The sequence below is a fragment of the Malaya genurostris genome, chromosome 3 (assembly GCF_030247185.1).
Source record: "Malaya genurostris strain Urasoe2022 chromosome 3, Malgen_1.1, whole genome shotgun sequence".
NCBI lineage: Eukaryota > Metazoa > Arthropoda > Insecta > Diptera > Culicidae > Malaya > Malaya genurostris.
In genome coordinates, this window is record NC_080572.1 from 302,802,948 (window position 1) to 302,823,387 (window position 20,440).

Sequence of the window (20,440 nt, forward strand, 5' to 3'; positions counted from 1 at the left end):
TTCTCATATTACTCATAACATCATAAATGTTACTGTGGAATTCGCAGAAACAACTGTTCAATGAAAAGAAAAAGAAAAGTTTAATCTAACAAAATCATGTTTAGCCTGTAGTTCCGGAACCGGAAGTAGTATCCACAACAAATTTAGGAATTCCATATGAAACTGACTTTTCTGTGGAATCTATACTGCCCATACTCGCATATCAGTCCCATATCGATTTTCGTCAGTTTTGAGTTAGCTTGAGGAATGAAATCTATCCTCAATATACCTTCAGAAATTGAAATAAAATTTGAGGGTTTGTTCAGTAAAATGTGAAAAAAATATTAACCCATGTCTGTCCCATATGCAAAGTACCCGCATGTCCCACTCAGTGCAAATTTCAATAATTTCATTTGTTGCAATATTGGAATAGCAAAGGTGTATTACCGATATTTCATGTAATAATGCCATTATTTAGCATTAGGTAGCACAATAAATCAAATAATTCTGAAATAAAATTTAAATCGTCTTTTTCTCGATATGCCGACTGATATGCGGACTGATATGCGAGTATGGGCAGTGTGCGCTTGTGAAAATCGATTTTGTCATCTTGAAGAAAAGTTAGTGAGATTCTATTTGCAGTTTTTGATCATTATTTCCAATACTTGTAGTAGGAACATTATTATTATTATTGTTATAATTGATATCCCTACACGACCGGCACGGTATTGCTGAGCTACCGGTTGTGAAAATTGCATTTACATTGCGAAGCTTGGAATTCCGATATATGTTTATTTTTTGCAAATAATTTCAATTCATTCTCATTCTTTTATTCTTTTGGTCGCACTTATCATAAAATAGCTAATCATTCAGTAAAAACCATTCAAGCGAAGAGGTTGTGTTTCGATTGTACTGGCTCGTGAGTTAACGGCTGCTACCGAGACAATTCTAAGCTTCAGGTAGTTAAACTGCCCATAGCAAACGCAATATTCGGGGCGTTTCCCGACTGGAAAGCTAGCAACGAAGGCCATCCCGTTCATACGCACAGAGGTGTAGAAACACAGAGGTGCGAGAGCATAGAAGTGACGAGTCACAGAGGTGCCATCGCATAAAGGTGCGAAGACGAAGGGGTGCAAAGGCACAAAGGTGCTAAAGCAACCCAGTGCTGATCTACCAGGTACCAGAATTTGTACGCTGCGTAGGATCAAAAGAGACGGCATATATCGCGAGGTGCTACACTGCAAGCATCGCATTTGATCGCCACCAAGAGCAAAAGCACTGTACCTGGGGTCAGGTACAGGCAGCACAGCAAGTGCAGTGGTGTTCACAACGACGGCAGAGCAACTGAGATAGCAGTAAACGACAGAAGACTGCCAATTGGAAACAGCAGAAGACTGCCAATTGGAAATCGTTGGAAGAGCTTCACGTCGTTCTTCACGATAAAGGAACAGAGACATCAGCTACAAGGTAGATTTAATTTAATTTATTTTTTATTTCTTATATCTGAAATTTTACTAAACATAAGTTTTTATTTTGGTATTATTAATTTACAAAAAAATTTAATGTAATGGATGATCTCATGGAAGATCATCCGAATCCGATTCCGGATACTAGTAAGAGTTTAAATACTCCGAGGGCTAAACATTATCCACAGGGTGCCACTGGGCCATGGATAGTCTATCTTCGAAAAAAAGAAAAGATTTTAAATTTGATGCAAATTACCAAGGATTTGACATCACATTTCTCTGAAGTTAAAGAAATATGTAAAGTTAATAGAGATAAAATTCGAGTTGTTGTCAATGACTTGAAACAGGCGAACGAAATTGTAACCTGTAAATTATTTTCTGTTGAATATCGAGTTTACATTCCATCGAAGGAGGTGGAAATTGACGGTGTTGTGACTGAAGCAAGTCTGACGGCCGATGATTTACTTAAAAATGGAGTTGGTCGTTTTAAAAACTCCATGCTTGAGGGAGTTAAGATACTCGAGTGCAAGCAATTGTACTCAGCATCTATTGTCGATGGAAAAAAATCGTATCGTCCCTCAGATTCGTTTCGTGTAACATTTGCCGGATCTGCGTTGCCTAGCCATGTCTATATCGATAAAATTCGTCTTCCTGTTCGGCTTTTCGTACCGCATGTTATGAATTGCACGAACTGTAAAAAATTCGGGCATACAGCTACTTACTGTAGTAATAAGTCCAAATGTATCAAATGTCAAGGGCCTCATAAGGATAATCTTTGCGATAAAAATGTTGAAAAATGTGTTTATTGTGGGGAGAGACCTCATGATGATCTTTCAGTGTGCGCTGCATTTAAGCTGCGTAAAGACAAAATGAAGCTTTCTTTAAAAGCACGGTCTAAGCGCACATATGCAGAAATGCTCAAAACGGTCATACATGTCTCCCCTTTGGAAACCGAAAACGGTTTTTCAAATCTTGCGGAGCCAGAGGAATCTGACTCTGACGGAAATAGTGAAGATACCTCGTTTGTCACTCCTCAAGGGTCTGTTAAGAGGAGATTAACAAACCACAAAATACCAAAAAAGACACCTAAAATTATACCTTCAAAAAAAGATCCCCGTGTTAAAGCTAAAAAGCCAAATTTAAAACCAAAAACTGTGCCTCCTGGTTTGTCAAATTCACAAACCAATCCAGAAACTAGCTCAAGGAAAGACAATAATCCAGTGGGCTCCGTTTCACATTCACCAACAGGATTACTTAAGTTTTCGGAAATTGTAGAATGGATTTTCGCAGCATTCAATATTTCTGAACCTCTAAAGACTATCATAACGGCATTCCTTCCAATAGCTAGAACTTTTTTGAAACAGTTATCAGCTCAATGGCCAGTTCTTTCAGGTTTTGTATCATTTGATGGATAATTTATCATCCGCCGCAAATGATTCAATCACTGTCCTGCAGTGGAATTGTCGAAGCATCATGCCAAAACTTGATTCATTTAAAGTTTTGTTGCATAGTCAAAAATGTGATGTATTTACTTTGTGCGAAACATGGCTTACATCAAACATAGCCTTAAATTTTAATGACTTTAACATTATACGTCTCGATAGAGACTCTCCGTATGGTGGAGTGCTTTTAGGAATTAAGAAATGTTATTCCTTTTATAGATTAAATATTCCTTCGACTTCTAGTATAGAAGTTGTTGCTTGTCAAATAAACATTAAAGGAAAGGACATTTGCATTGCTTCAGTATATATTCCTCCAAGAGCTCAAGTTGGACAACGACAGCTTAATGAAATTGTCGAAGCCCTTCCTGCTCCACGTTTGATTTTAGGAGATTTCAATTCGCACGGAATGATGTGGGGTTCCGTTTACAATGATAGCAGATCATCCTTAATATATAATATTTGCGACAATTTTAGCATGACGGTACTAAATATGGGTAGCATGACACGGATCCCAAGACCTCCTGCACGTCCAAGTGCATTAGATTTATCTCTTTGCTCGACTTCAATTCGACTAGATTGCACCTGGAAAGTATTTCCTGATTTACACGGTAGCGATCATTTACCAATCATCATCTCAATTAGCAGTAACAAAGGCATTGCTAATTCAGTTAATATTCCATATGATTTGACGAAAAATATTGACTGGATTAAATACCAAAGTAATATTTCAAGTGCCTTAACTTCAATGGAAGAGCTCCCCCCACTTGAAGAATATGACTTCCTCGTTTGTTCGATTCTGGAGGCCGCAGAACAAGCCCAAACCAAACGATTTCTTGGTCCATCGTCTAACAGAAGGCCTCCAAACCCTTGGTGGGACAAAGAGTGCTCAGATGCTAAGCACGCGAAACAAAATGCCTTCAAGACGTTTTTAAAACGAGGAGGAGGAACTCCTCAGAATTTTGAAAAATTCTTGACTTTAGAAACCAAGTACAAGAGCATACTTCGGGCCAAGAAATGTAGCTATTGGAGACATTTTGTCGAAGGTTTGTCAAGAGAAACCTCAATGAGCACTCTTTGGAATACGGCCAGACGAATGAGGAATCGTAACGTAGGAAATGAGAGTGAGGAATACTCGAACCGATGGATATTTGATTTTGCGAGGAAAGTTTGTCCAGATTCTGTTCCTACGCATAGCATTATTAGGGAATCTTTTTCAAATAATGGTTCCATTGATAGCCCCTTTTCAATGATGGAATTTTCCATAGCACTCATGTCTTGTAACAATAACGCTCCTGGGTTGGACAGAATTAAATTCAACTTGGTGAAGAATCTGCCCGACCTCGCAAAAAGACGTTTGTTGGAATTGTTCAACAAGCTTCTTGAGCAAAATATTGTTCCACCTGACTGGAGGCAAGTGAAAGTTATCGCCATTCAAAAGCCGGGGAAACCAGCTTCCAATCACAACTCATATAGACCCATCGCGATGTTGTCCTGCATCAGAAAATTGTTCGAAAAAATTATTCTACGACGTCTCGACACTTGGGTCGAGACGAACGGTTTGTTGTCAGATACTCAGTTTGGCTTCCGTAGAAATAAAGGGACGAATGATTGCCTTGCATTACTTTCGTCTGACATCCAAATTGCCTTCGCTCAAAAGCAACAAATGGCATCTGTATTTTTAGACATTAAAGGAGCATTTGATTCAGTTTCCATTGATGTTCTTTCAGACAAGCTTCACCAACATGGACTCCCAGCGGTTATAAATAATTATTTGCACAACCTTTTGTCAGAGAAACGCATGCATTTTTCACATGGCGATTTGGTAACATTCAGAATTAGCTACATGGGTCTACCGCAAGGCTCTTGCCTCAGTCCGCTCCTCTATAATTTTTACGTGAATGACATTGACAGCTGTCTAGTATCCCCATGTACACTAAGACAATTGGCAGATGATGGCGTAGTTTCAGTTACTGGACCCAAAGCTATTGATCTGCAAAAACCATTGCAAGATACCTTAGATAACTTGTCCGTTTGGGCTGTCCATCTGGGTATCGAATTCTCTGCGGAGAAAACAGAGCTGGTCGTCTTTTCAAGAAAGCATGATCCCGCGCAGCTTCAGCTTCATATGATGGGAAGAATGATCCAACAGGTTTTGACTTTCAAATACCTCGGGGTGTGGTTTGATTCCAAATGCACGTGGGGAGGACACATTAGGTTTCTGATAACAAAATGCCAACAAAGAGTAAATTTTCTTCGAACAATAACCGGATCTTGGTGGGGTGCTCATCCGGAAGATCTAATAAAATTGTATCAGACAACGATACTTTCAGTGATGGAATATGGATGCGTTTGCTTTCGTTCCGCTGCAAACTCTCATATTATCAAACTGGAGCGAATTCAGTATCGTTGTTTGCGAATTGCTTTAGGGTGCATGCATTCGACACATACAATGAGTCTTGAAGTTCTGGCGGGAGTTCTTCCATTAAAAGATCGATTTTGGGAGCTTTCATCACGCCTGCTAATAAGATGTGAGGTGCTGAATCCCATGGTAATTAATAATTTCGAACGACTAGTCGAGCTTCGATCTCAAACAAAATTCATGACAGTATATTTTAACCATATGTCACAGGAAATCAACCCTTCAAGATATATTCCTATCCGTGTCAGCCTCCTAAATGTCCCTGACTCAACTTTATTTTTCGATACATCCATGCAGCGCGAAGTGCGTGGAATCCCGGATCATCTACGTTCGACGGAAATCCCAAAAATATTTTCAAGTAAGTTCAGGCATATTGACTCTGAGAAAATGTTTTACACGGACGGATCGCGAATTGAAGAAGCGACAGGGTTTGGTATGTTCAACAATAATGTTTCGGTCTCCTTTAGGCTTCAAGAACCTGCATCTGTTTATATAGCAGAGTTAGCAGCAGTTCATTATAGTTTGAGTATAATCGTCACATTATCTCCAAACCATTATTTTCTTTTCACAGATAGTCTGAGTGCAATTGAAGCCATTCGCTCAAAGGCTGCTGGCAAAAATGAACCTTTTTTCTTGGGCAAAATAAAACAGTGCCTGAACGTCATATTGAATAATAATTATCAAATCACAATAGTTTGGGTTCCGGCTCATTGCTCCATTCCAGGCAATGAAAGAGCCGATATTTTAGCCAAACGTGGTGCTATTGAGGGTGAAATTTATGAGAGACCAATTGCTTTCAATGAATTCTATAGCGCGTCTCGCCAAAGAACACTTGCCAGCTGGCAAGCTTCTTGGGATAAAGATGATCTGGGTCGGTGGATGCACTCAATTATTCCTAAAATATCGACAAAGGCATGGTTCAGGGGACTGGATGTGAGTAGAGATTTCATTCGTGTGATGTCCAGACTCATGTCCAATCACTACACGTTAGATGCACATCTCCTTCGAATTGGACTTTCCGAGACTAATCATTGTGCTTGTGGCGAAGGTTACCGCGATATTGACCATGTTGTTTGGACATGCGTGGAGTATCGTGATGTCAGATCTCAACTAATAAATTCCTTGCGTACCCAAGGTAGACTATCCAATGTCCCAGTTCGCGACATTCTTGCTTGTCGTGACGTTCCTTACATGAAACTTCTTTATTATTTCATTAAGTCCATTGGAGTTCCAATTTAAATTTTATTTTATGTTAGATTGTTTTCTCTTCCATGAGTTCAACCAATAGCCAGCTATCTTATATTAAATAAAAGTGATGAACTGATACAAACAAACCTGAAATAGTTATAAGATCATGTACAAAATAAATGTATTTCATTTAATGTAATTTATAATAGCAACTCGCTTGATAAAAACAGTGTTTAGATTAACTAATGAATACCAACATACTAATAGGATATTCGAAATGTATTAGGTTTAAAGTTCTATGTATTGTAGATGCCACGGCGAAGAAAAACTTATGTATATTGCCTATGAAATAAACGTATTTATGAAAAAAAAAAAAAATAAAATAGCTAAGATTTTTATCATCCGCAGTACCGTTTTTTACCAAAATCACACACCAGTAGCAGACATTCGTAACCGTTTTCTTTTCTTCATAGCATGTACGAAATAGAACAAAGTACGCATCGTTCGTGTTGTATTTTCTTCTTCCACGTTGCACGTACCGGTGTTGTATTGTCATTCCATATGGTGTTTTGAAAGCTTTGACACTCATCGCCCAGTAACTGCGGAACCGGAAGTCGGATCCAGATGAAATTTCACAATAGCTTTTGAAACAATGTGAGTTTTAATTTGAAACAAGATTTGTGAAAATCGGTTCAAGCGTCTCTGAGAAATCCAAGTAAGTTCTACTTTTGGAGTTTGTCTCCAATACGCTTCGGTGCTTCCGGAACAGGAAAAGGGAGAACCAGTAGTGCCGAAATAAGTTTATATGACTTTATCAGACAGTTTTATGTGGTATAAATCTGTTTTTGATACTTTAGTTCCGGAATAGGGATCCGAATAAATTGATCTTGAAATTTGTATTAAACTATTTCTTTAATCTTAGTTTTTTAAAAATTAGTTGAGCCGAGAAAATTAATTGCACATATTTTCTCTAATTTTCATATATTACCCTGTACCTCCCAATAAGACCTTTTTGCCTTTCTCATATAGAAAGGTTATGCAATCACTGTGAAAACCGACTTTCGAACCAAGGCCCGGAGGGCCGAGTGTCATATACCATTCGACTCAGTTCGTCGAGTACGCAAAATGTCTGTGTGTGTATGTGTGTGTGTATGTGCGTATGTGTGTATGTAACGTTTTTTTGCACTAACTTTTCTCGAAGATGGCTGAACCGATTTTTGCAAACTTAGATTCCAATGAAAGGTCTTGTGGTCCCATACAAAATTCCTGAATATTATTTGGATCCGACTTCCGGTTCCGGAATTATGGGGTAAAATGTGCAAAAAATTGTAAAATAAGTGCACTAACTTTTCTCAGAGATGGCTAAACCGAATTTCACAAACTTAGATTCAAATGAAAAGTCTTAAGGTCCCATAAAAAATTCCTGAATATTATTTGGATCCGACTTCCGGTTCGGGAGTTATGGGGTAAAATGTGCAAAAAAGGAAAATATGTGTACTAACTTTTCTCATAGATGGCGCGACCGATTTTCACAAACTTAGAACCAAATGAAAGGTCTTGTGATCCCATACAAAATCCTTGAATATTATTTGAATCCGACTTCCGGTTCCGGAGTTATGGGGTAAAATGTGCAAAAAAAATATGTGTTCTAACTTCTCAAATCGACCTCAAATCTTTTCCAATTGATAGTTTTTATCAGTAAACGGTCAAACATCGCAGAGAATTATTTTGAAGAATACCACAGTTTTATATATGATAGTATGATTGTTATGAGAAAGGCATCATTACACCACTAGGTGGATTAAAACAGGTTTTTAATCTTAGTTTGTGAAAATCGGTTCAACTATCTCCGAGAAAAGTGAGCGTATACATGCTACATACATAGACACACAAGGGCCGACACAGACATTTGCTCGGTTAAAAAGTCGGTTTTCACAGTGATTGCATAGCTTTTCTATATGAGAAAGGCAAAATACCAAAGTTTAAGAAAATTGATAAAAACCTTATTGTAATCGATTAAACGATCAATATAATTTTATGTTTCAAGATGATTTCATGCAAATTTTGGCTCTGCTTTAGATGGCACACTCTCTCCAACATATCGACCGATATTTCACGAATAATGCCACCGATCCATAATCCACACCAAACAGTGACTTTTTCGACATGCATTGGTAGCTCTTGCAATGCTTCTGGCAGGTCTTCATACAATTTTGCTTTAACCAGAAATAAGCTTCGTCGCGGAACACAATTTTTCGATAAAAAAGTGGATCTTCCTCCAACTATGTCAGCGCTCATTCAAGATTTAATATTATGTTCAAATGACGATTCAAGATTAAATTATAGACCAAACTGAACGAGTTTGACAATGACACACGACACGATTTGCGCGTGATCTGGCAATAACAGTGTTTCCAAAAGGATACCATCAAAAAAATCACCCTTGACACTCATGGGAAATTTTGACTAATTGTAGCTTAGTGCATGTGCGGTAGCTCGAAATTCTGTATGTGAGGGCGGGATATAAAACTTAACTAACGACACTCCAGCAAACCGTTCCAGTTTTATTCATTCGGGCGGTTCATATGTCAAATTTAAAACTGGCATTTTTTGTCGTTCTGCTTTTTGTGCAACTGAAACGAGAATAAGGGAGTCCGAGGCTGGTTGATCGAGTTTTACTTTAGGTATTGAAAATGAAAATGACAGCATACACTATTTTGTAGGTGAGTAAACAATTAACCCTTCTGTCGGGACTCGAGCATAAGACAATAGGCTTAAAAAAATTAGCACCTCGCGCATTGAGCCGCAAGCCCGGAAAAAATTTTGAAACACGAATAAAACGGTGCCAATTTTGCTTCTAAAACTTCCGAGCACTTCAGAGCTTGCTTTGAAGCTATACAATCCAGTGGCAGGTTTAAATTATCTTTAAAATATCAGCTTTTTTTAAGAAGGGCGAATCTAACATTGACAGCAAATGGAGAAAAACATCGATGAATGTTTCGAATTTGTTTTCAATTCCTATTTAGAAATTATCGTATATTCTCAGATAGTTTTTTGATAAGTTGATGGATTGTTGGTTTATCTTTAACAAGTATGAAAATTTTTCCCCTTTCTTTCTATATCAACTAAAAAAATCAACATAAAAAAGTTTACTTCTATGCCTCCTGTGGGAATAATAAACTTGCGCCCTTGTGCATTACTCGCAAAATTGGCTGGTTTCCGCGATTGAAACAAATCCGTGGGTAATTTTATCGTCTCATTTATTATTTCCAGTAAATTAAAGTTCGGAAACTAACTAAAATGACGAAACCGAAATAGTTTCACTCTATCTAGCAATTGAAGTAACGCCCTGTTTGTTAGCATGGAGCACGAAGGCCAAACTTACGTAAACAAATGAAATGACAGTTAATCCTTTATATTTTGTTATATTACTAAGATTGAGATTTTTGTAGAATCAACATTTTTTGGCGAAATTGTAGGATTTTAAAGCATTTATTCATGGATATAGAAACTTGAATTGTTTACCTCAGTAAGATTCGCCCTTCTTTGTAAAACTGCTGATATGTCATTTTCGCTTGTTGTCAAACCTTTCCTCAGTTTCCACCCTAACTGCTGTCCAACCGTTTGTTTGAATCCAGTTTCGAGCCAAATTTAAATATCATTGAACTGAAAATTGAGTCAGTTTCGAACCTGGCTTTTATATCGGGCTTGCCCCCGTTGCTAAGTGCGAACCTAACTTTCGTTCTCATGAAAACTGTTTGTTTGATGAAACTATCCTGGGTCAGTTTCTGATTTCTCAACCGAAAACGACAATAGATTCTTACAATTATCAGATAACGGATGGCGATCGTAGTAGGCCTGCGCGATAATAGTACGCTTACGTCAAAGCTAGCATGAAGCCAGAGTGAAGACGACACGCGACACGAAGTGAAGCGTTTTCTAGCGGAAGATGGGGTAAAACGCACCCCCGGATCAAAACACATTCCATGGTTTTCACAGAAGTTACTAAATTTATGCGCAGAAATTTATTTGAAGCTGAAAGTCCATAATGAAAAGATATCATTTTTTGGTGTTTGTTCCACAGTAATTTTCTAAAGTTATAAAGAAGATTAAAATTATGGAACCAGTGAAATTATGTGTTTATCCATCGTGTGTGTGTTTGTTTAACCTATCCCAAGCTGCTACTGTCTGGTAGCTTTTTACAGAAAAAATATGTATAATATTTGTATACAGAGCAAATCATGTTCCGAGGTCACCGTTCCTTCGGTCAGCCCCGCCTTGATGAAATGTTGGCATCAAATGGATTTAAATATTGCAGAACAGAAAGACTTTCGATCCCTTGCAATTGGCAAACAAAGGACGCATATTTAGTTTGTGTTCTTCAGTTTTGAATGAATAATTAACATTTTCTAATCTTACCAATACTCGAGTTTCCAAATCAATTACACCCTTGGAGCATAGTATGAGATTGCACACTTCTGAATATATTTTCTGTAGACGCTCCTGCATAAAACACTTATAATAAGAATTGAATTATTATTTCTACACAAAAAGTTACTCTTACGTCTCAATTTGCTTTATGCGTCAAATTATATAAGGATGAAATGCAAAATACTAATTTATGAATTGCAAATGCAGTCACATAAAAGGTTTAAATACGCTTCAGTAATAGGACGTCAAGGCGAAATACTTGACCTCATTCTGCTACTACAATAGCACCTAGACGACACCGTTCTATTGACTAAATGTCATCATAGACACACGGGAAGGCATGAGATAGGAGCTTGTGAGCACTTAGTTACCTTAACGTTTGACAACTTTTGTGCTTATCCTTCGTATTTCATAATTCAGTTCTAATACAGATGATATATTTGCAATTCAATTGAATGATCGTCAAAGATATCTTCTCATGTTTATGGGGGAAAATTACTTAAATTATGTGGTGCAAAATGCTTAGGAACTCGCTCATAAAAATGATTCATAAGTTATCAATCGAAATATTATCGAATAATTATAAACAAACTTACATCCGGATTTTAAACATTATACATTATAAACCAACCTACATTTCTTCCGCGAAAAGACTAAAACTTTTCTTTTAAACTTTATGAGGTTGCATTTTGCCCCGTTGACATGTATATGATCGTGAAGATCGGGATTGTTGTCCCACACATATTTTAGAGGTAAATTTTTAAGTGTATTTTTTCGAATGAGATATTTCACGTATTTTTCAATATTCGCAACTGTGAGAATTATGGTTACTGGAGACAGTCATGCATAAAACATTCTCGTTTCATTTTCTTTAATCGAGATACATAAACACTTCCTTAGGAGGTGCGTGTTACCCCATCTTTCCTTATATTGAGAGTTATTCGAAAAATTATGGCCGTTATTACCGGTATCACTACACGGTGAAAATCGAGTGAAGTGAATTTAGGTCCTTATTACGGAAGTCGCTTCAAAGACAAACGTAATTACTTGTATGAACTTGATGTCATTATGAACATCACGCCACCAACATTTTGTCGAAAAAATTAGTTTTTTTCCACTACAGTGATCGCTTCTCTATGCGTGATACTGGTAATAGGTGAAATCAAGTGAAGTGACATGTAAGTGAAGTGAATGTGAAAGTGGAAGTGAGAACGGTTATAAAAGCCTATTTGATTGATTCATATGAAATTCGGTTGTTGTTTAGAAAATGTGGTATTTAAATAGATAAAAAACTCATTTTTTCGACAAAATGTTGGTGGCGTGATGTTCAAAATGACATCAAGTTCATCCAAGAAATTACTTTTGTCTCTGAAGCGGCTTTCGTAATAAGGACCTAAATTCACTTCACTCGATTTTCACCGTGAAGTGATACCCATAATAAGGGTCACAATCACTTCACTTGGTTTTCACCGTGTAGTGATACCGGTAATAAGGGCCATAGTAATTGGATTTGATGTAATCCACAATCAGTAGTGACTGCATGAATATTCATGGGAAACGCAATTAAACAATGACCAGCATGTTAACCACTAGACTCTAGTAAAAGGCCCCTTTATTCTGTTCGATTATCCATGATTTTAAATTTTTGTCTCATAGGCGAAGAGTTCACCGGAACGTAACTCTAGCCATGCAATTATACTTTACACATAGCCTTCACCTATAAAATCTTTGGAAACAGAAATGAAAGTACAGCATCAGATTGTAGACTAAGACTTTGCTTCTCTTTGTCCAACTGATGTCATTGTTCTTGCAGGATCGTTCAAAGTGTCAATAGAAACCACATCCACTGTCCTGAGGTAGTGAAAGTCTTTGAGTTCCACCTGAGTTCCACAACAACAGCATACATGCACGTGACAAGCTTTTCTTTTCTTGACGAGTACACTTTCTACATGCAAAGAAAATACATAATGCTTTGAGAATTTTGAATCTATACTTTGCATGTATCTACAGTATTTGTTGACGTCGAAAAATTCTAACTGTTCTCATACAAAGGCAAGATTTCGTATTTCAAAGCATGCTTAGTTTGTTTTCGAAACAATGCGTGCTCTGCTGTCGATAATTGATGATTTTTTCGATTTTTTCAGCTTACCGATCCAAACAGCGCTTGCTACGATGTAAAACTGACAACTACAAAAACAAAGCTTTCTTTTGTCTGTGGATTTTTAATCGGTTACGAAACGAGTATTTATTCATAGAAAAAGATCAACAGAATAAATCATTTTACTGGTCGAACATTGATCGAAACAATCGAAAGCCTTCAATGACACCACTTAATCGATTCGCATAGCAGAATATAATGATTTATAGGTTAACCGATGAAAATAGACCACCAATTAATTCAAGGGACAAAAGAGAGAGAATTACTCGAGTGCAAATGGGCAAACATATTTTAAAAATGGGTATGATAACCCAAACCAGTTCAACCAGCGTAGCACCTGGTTACACCTGACAATTTATTGAAAACGTAATATCAAGCACTCGTACATCTACCACTACTTGTTCCATTTGCATATTATTTTACGACTACGAAAAAAATGCCATCCGGGCAGCGATGCCAGCAATCTAAGGATTCGCAGATGAAAACACCGGAAATTTGTAGTTTTATGCGAATCGAGTAGAATAGATCTTTTATTGCTGAGATTTTCTTCAAACATCTTGTCAGATTGTTTTTGAAGAATCAATCTTAATTGTAACATAAAAACCCCAATGCAAAATAACTATCACGGAAAATTTGCCAGATATTAATCCTTGACTCTCAAGGTGATCAGTTTCAGATCATGTAAAACTTTTACGACATAAAAATGTAATTTCCATTCGCTAGAATCTGTTAACTTAGGTTGGGCACCTTTTCAAAATTTACTCTGCACAAGAATGGGTAAAACTTAATGGCATGATGACAATACATTATCTAACTGATTATTGTATTATGGAAATGAGTACACCGCGATGGGTTAGTCATTAGCCTTTCATGCAGCCCACCTGGATTCAATTCCCAACCCCGAACATTGGATTAGAAAGTTTTTCTTGACCGATGAAGCAAATGATCTTAAAGTTGAAGCCTCTATAATCGAAAGAAAAAAATGGTATTGTAGTATTATTTTATAAAAGAACTTAATAATATTCATACATAAGCTTTTGCCTTTCTCTATAGAAAGGTATTAGAATTGCTGGAAAAACCGACTTTCGAACGGAGCCTCGGAGACCCATAGTGTTATATACCATTCGACTCAGTTCGACGAGATCGGAAAATGTCTGTGTGTATGTGTGTGTGTGTGTGTGTGTGTGTGTGTGTGTGTGTGTGTGTGTGTGTGTGTGTGTGTGTGTGTGTGTGTGTGTGTGTGTGTGTGTGTGTGTGTGTGCACTTTTCGAAGATATTTGAACGCGCTCAATTTTCTCAGAGATGGCTGATCCGATTTTAACAAACTTGGGCTCGTTTGAAAGCTACTGTCGGGCCGTTGATCAAGTTCGAAGATCAAATGGTTGTGACTTTTGGTTCCAGATATATGATGGTATAAGTGACGTAACCGACAAAACACGTTGATTTTTACCGCTCTTATATATATAAGGGTGCCAAAATTTTGGGATCAACTCTATTTTCGTTAAGTTCTAGTGCTTAAAAGTTTAAGCACCTCGAAAAAAGCCTTCATGCAAAATTTGACCTAAATCGGACATGCTTAAGGGGTGCTGCCCGGTGGTAAAGGTTTGACAATTTTCGATCTTGAAAAAGCACCATAGGGGAGAGTACATGAAATTTTCAAAATCGAAAATTTTTTTTGATGCCGAAACTCTTAAAACTGCATGAAACATCGAAATTTAGTGTCCCCTCAAAAAAAAATTTTTTTGAAAAAATCAACTTTCTGGGACTTTATATTTTTTCTAAGTCCCAAAAAGTCGACTTTTTCAAAAAATTTTTTTTTCGAGATGACACTAAATCTCGACGTTTCATGCAATTCTAAGCCTTTTGGCATCCAAAATTTTTTTTCGATTTCGAAAATTTCATGTGTGATTTTTCAAGATATATGAAAATTCCACTAAGTGGACTAAGAAGGCTATTTTAGATTAGCATCACTGATTACACATAGGCAACGCAAATGTCAAGCACTAGTTTGGAAAAATGATGCTGACTGTGTGACATAAACACTGAAGCATGCTTTTGTGAACTATTCGAATCAATTTGCATCAATTGTTGTCAAAATTAGTGTCCAAAATTATTTAATAAAAGTATGATACTGTTATGAAAGAAGAGAAAGGCATTATCACACCACTAGGTGGATTAAGAAGGGTTTTTTATATGGAGCTGCCTTGAAAAATGTTTACTAAAAATATATAGTTTATGAAATGTTTATCGTACCAGTATATAAGTGAAAAACATTCTACCATTTCTCATGAGCTTTTGAAACAATTATAGATACTTTTTGTCCATGCCTGGCAAGTGGATATCAATATTATATATTTTAGAATTATTAAATCCATAAACCGATATTCTTTCATTTAATTGGTATTTTCGAGACGGTTTAGACAAGTAAGTTATTAATTTAAATAATTCATATGAAATCTCATCTTTTATTCAGAAATCCTAGATGACAAAAAACGTCGATTTGTCAATTTAAGAATGAATTTGAATATTGTATTTTTGATAAATTCTGTCTTGTCCCCTACACAACTCCGTAATTTTTTTGCTTTCGTATGTTCCGCCTTATAATTGTACCGTTGTAGTTATGCAAGTGGGGCATTGAAAGTTTGCAAAACTCACACAATCAATCAAATAGTACGTGCGATTATCGATATTCGAAAGTGCAGACAAAGCATGTCAGTTTTATTCGTATTCACGTCATCCAGTTATGTCTCTGACATCACCCTATCGCCAATATTCCCAATGAAGCATAGCCGCTAGCTCAGTTACTTGGAATCTATGCTACCAAGAGTTGAGTAATGCTTCTGTATAATCTATGTTTTACATATTTCGACTGAACCGATTTTCAGTCCATTGCACTATAATATGTCAATGTTGCAAATATTCTTCGTGTAACTAATTCATTCACGCATCCTTGCTGTGATTATACTGCCTTCGAATATGCCAGTCTCGAACAACGTTGAACTATTCACTGCTCGAAAGAGAGAAGGGTGCAAAAGGAATAAGCAATAATCGTAGAGAACCTGAATATACTAATCCATTCTTCGCTGCTGGTATATTCGTTTTAAACATTCGTTTGTCATTCGTTCATTTATTTTATTCTTCGAATTGGTTCGAATAGCGTCACGGCGAAGATCTTTGGTTTCCATTCTTCGCGAAGCATTCTTCATCCAATAAATTCATAATATCTCGTTGGGTAGCAGTAATGGGAGAATGCTGGAATATGGATCATCACATACACATAAGACTATGGTAATAGTGCGGGGGGAAACATCTTAATTTGCATGTTTCAAAGACAGCACGAACGATCATCACGAATTAGGTTTGGCGATGATCGCTGTATGAATATTCGTTCGATATTCGCGTTAAGTCATTCGGGGGTATGTCCAATGCGAATAACAACTGCAAGGAATAGATATTCGTGCAAGTAACGAAGCAGTGTCGGCTTCGTTCGCGCCCGAATATACGGACAAGTCCGAATACCAGCACGATTATCGCACAAAGGCGAAGGAAAGCGAGCGATGATCATAGACATTCGTTGTATTTTTGATATTCGAGCAACATTGTAATATGTTTTCAATAATTGTCGAAAAGTCAATTTTTTAAACTTTTCGACTAGTTAAACTTAGGATGGCAATCCGTTGAATGTTCTGAAACTTACAAATAAGCATTGTTTCTGCAGAATTTTGAGCAGTGTCGTAATTGGTTGACGTATGTGAAGGACGATTTTTTGCTGGTATCCTTTTGGCAACACTGTTTTTGACAGATCACGCATGAATCGTAACTTGTGGCATTGTCAAACTTATTCATTTTGGTCTGGAATTTAATCATGAATGGGTGCTGGCAAAGTTGGAGGAAGATTCACTTTTTTTTCGAAAAATTGTGTTTGGCGATGACTTACTTTGTTGAAAATGTAGAACTATAATTCAAGAGTATTAGAACGTATAAACATTTCCCGGAATCATTAAAAATCATTTCGCTTAATCGTGTGATGTAAATTTGGGAAACTTTATTAAAAAATCATTACATTTTCTGTACGAGTCGGAGCAAGTTAAGGGCTAGTAAACATATAGCTTGAAACTGTTGCAGAAGTATGAACGTTTTAATTGTTTAACTAACTTCACTGCCGAATCGCGACGAAAAAAATAATTCCATTGATAAACGGATAAAAATCCATTGATTGAAATTCACGACATCATGAAACATGTCTTCTCAAGAAATCATACCTTATTAATCATGATTTCATGAGCAAAATGATTGATATTAAGAACTAATCTCCCATCAAAATTTTCATAATATCAATCATTTTGCTCATGGAATTTCATGAGAAAACAAGTTTCATGATTTCATGATATTTAATCATGGCACCGGCAATGGATTTTTATCTGTGTAGTACTAGTATCCTACTGACATTACGAATCTTACCAAGTCGGACCTTGAACATATGACAGAATTTTTTTTTTTCGAATGACAAAATCAACTCAACGAAACTTAAAATTAGTAATTCAGTGGTCAATATTCCACTGATGTACTAAATTCTAATTCTAAACAGTCAGAATCAGCCAATTGTTTCAGAAGACATACAAGTTTTTGCTAATTTCGAGAATCCTCACTTCAAGTACAGCCACAAAAATAATGTTATAATTAAATTTAATAAGAATACTGGTAGCGACTTGATGGCCGCCAGCACGGTGAGCGTCGACTGGGTTTCGTGTTTGATCCGTTAAACGTATTGCGCTATTCTAACAACACCGAATGTATAAAACAATGAAAATGGTTTCAAACAAGGATGGCTTCTATCGTATCAAAGAACGCTCACTGGCAACTCTTCACACGATTGAATCAGTGCCATCAAAGAGAGACGGATATCATCGCAACAACAAAAACCCGGCATGACTCATTTAACATACAATAGACACCAGTGCGAGAGCAAATTTCTCTCGATGACCTTTCTGAGAATCAAAGGCTAACACGCTACTGGGGGGATTCTCTCTGAAGCAACAAACGGACGCTTATTCTCGTTTCGCGATCCGATTCTATACGGGCAATTGATAATTGCGATAGAATCATTTTACTATTGCCGCTTATTCTATCAGGAATCAGGAATCAGAACAAATTGGCTCAAATGGCACGTTCCCCTTGATATTTGGAGATTTGTGCCTTGCCATCAATTTGTTTTTAGCATCATTTTCCCGATATATAAGAGGGAAGGATTGAAAGGAAATGGTAAGGGTTGGACTAGGAGGATGGGAAAAATTGACGACACAAAAACACATAAAAGCAGAAGTAAATTCTGCACCCCTAAGGGATGCTGAACAATCTGCTGAGGATCACATTTAGTGGAAGCAGAAGGAAATTCTGAACCTCTACGAGGCCCCGAACAGTCTGCTGTTAATAAAACCTCCAACCCCCGAGAGGATTTAGAGATCTTACAAAAGCGACACCATTCTGCACTCTCGGAAGAATGCAGAACGACTCGCAGTATGTACGAGCAGAAGTAAATTCGGTACCCCCCAAAGGATGCCAAACAATCTGCCAAACCCTATTAAAGGTTAATACAGAAGGGATTCATTCACTCCAGGAAGAACGATGAACCCTTCTGACTATAGCTCCTTACCACATTGGGTGAGAAACGAGAGAATATCCTTCAATTTTAGCTCCGCATACACAGATTCAACCATGTATGGAGAACCAAAAACCCGGATACGTAGCTGCGTCAATGCGGGACAGTTACATATCAGATGATATGAAGTACCATAATCGCATTTACACAAATCACACGAATAATACTCAGCACGTTGAATAGTAGCCATGTGATAATTGAGTTTGCAATGTCCAGTCAGAGCTCTGACCAGAATACTTCAATGATACTTGGAGAAATGCAGTAGACACTTTGACATTTTCAGATTTAAATCTGGTAGAAATGCTTTTGTCTGAGCGCAAGTTTACAAGCTGCGCCAGTAGCTGGCATGTTTGGATGCAGCCCAAGAACGTATCTTGTGCTTTATCCAACTAGTTGAAAGTGGTAAAGCTGGTTCAGGACCAACGAAATCATTCGTTGCACCAGCTCTAGCCAACTCATCAGCCCATTCATTTCCAGTAATACCAGAATGGCCGGGTACCCATATGAAGTAAACAGCATTTGAAATGCTGAGGTCTTCAATTTGAGTTCGACATGCGATCACTAGATTCAACCGTGAGTCATTCGAACTGAGTGCTTTTAAGGCTGCCTGACTGTCGGAACAAAAATAAATACGTTTACCACAGATCCTCTGCTGAAGTGCCGATTGTACTCCACACAGAATTGCGTAGATTTCTGCTTGGAACACAGTACAGTATCTACCAAGTGAATGAGACTGCTCCAGCCTCATTTCACGACAGTAGACACCAGCACCAGCACGACCATTCAACAGAGAACCGTCCGTAAAACAAACTATGTGTTCATCAAGTTGTCGTTCCAGACAACCAGACAACCATTCCTAACGAAGAGGATAGCTCACATTGAATGTTTTAAAAGGAAAACTGCATGTGAGAGTTAGGTCACTAGGAGCGAGTAAAAACTCATCCCACGTAACCATTTGAGACCACAAGCGAGTGTGGCTGGTAGCATAATCTAATGGGTTACTGTTCCAAAGCCCTGTAACCCTAAGACGGTATGCACAAGATAATGCTTCTTGTTTTAGGAACACATGTAGTGGTTTAATACACAGTAGCGCCCCTAGAGCAGCATTAGGAGTTGTCGTGAATGCTCCTGTCATCGCCATTAGGACCATCCTTTGGAGATGATTTAGCTTTGACTGAACTGTCGCGACTTCTCCTTTCTGCCACCATACAAGACATCCATATGCTAAAATTGGTCTAACAATAGTTGTGTAGATCCAATGAATATATCTGGGTTTGAGTCCCCATGATTTTCCAAAAGCTCGTCTGCATTGGCCGAAAGCCATGCAAGCTCTTTTAATCCTGAAATCAATGTGAGCAGACCAATTCAGTTTTGAGTCAAGAATAACCCCGACGTATTTAACTTGATCGACCACAGTGACCCCTGAACCAAAGAACTGCAACGGACGAGCTCCTGTAATTATCCTACGATGAGTGAAAAGCACCATTGATGTTTTGCCCGGATTTACAGATAATCCAACCTGACAACACCATTGTTCAACAGATCGCAGGGCTTGCTGCATTAAATCAAAGAGAGTGTTAATGCTTATACCGGTCATCAATATATGATAATCGTCGGCAAAACCATAAGTCGGAAATCCAAGGTTATTAAGTTTCCTTAACAAACCATCAGCGACTAGGTTCCATAAAAGTGGGGATA

General features: G+C 37.5%; 1 protein-coding gene across 4 annotated transcripts in view; it reads left to right on the forward strand.

The window, feature by feature from the left end:
• Positions 1 to 20,440, forward strand: part of LOC131435117 (opsin, ultraviolet-sensitive) — a 316,741-nt gene that overhangs the window by 147,698 nt on the left and 148,603 nt on the right. The window lies entirely within an intron of this gene.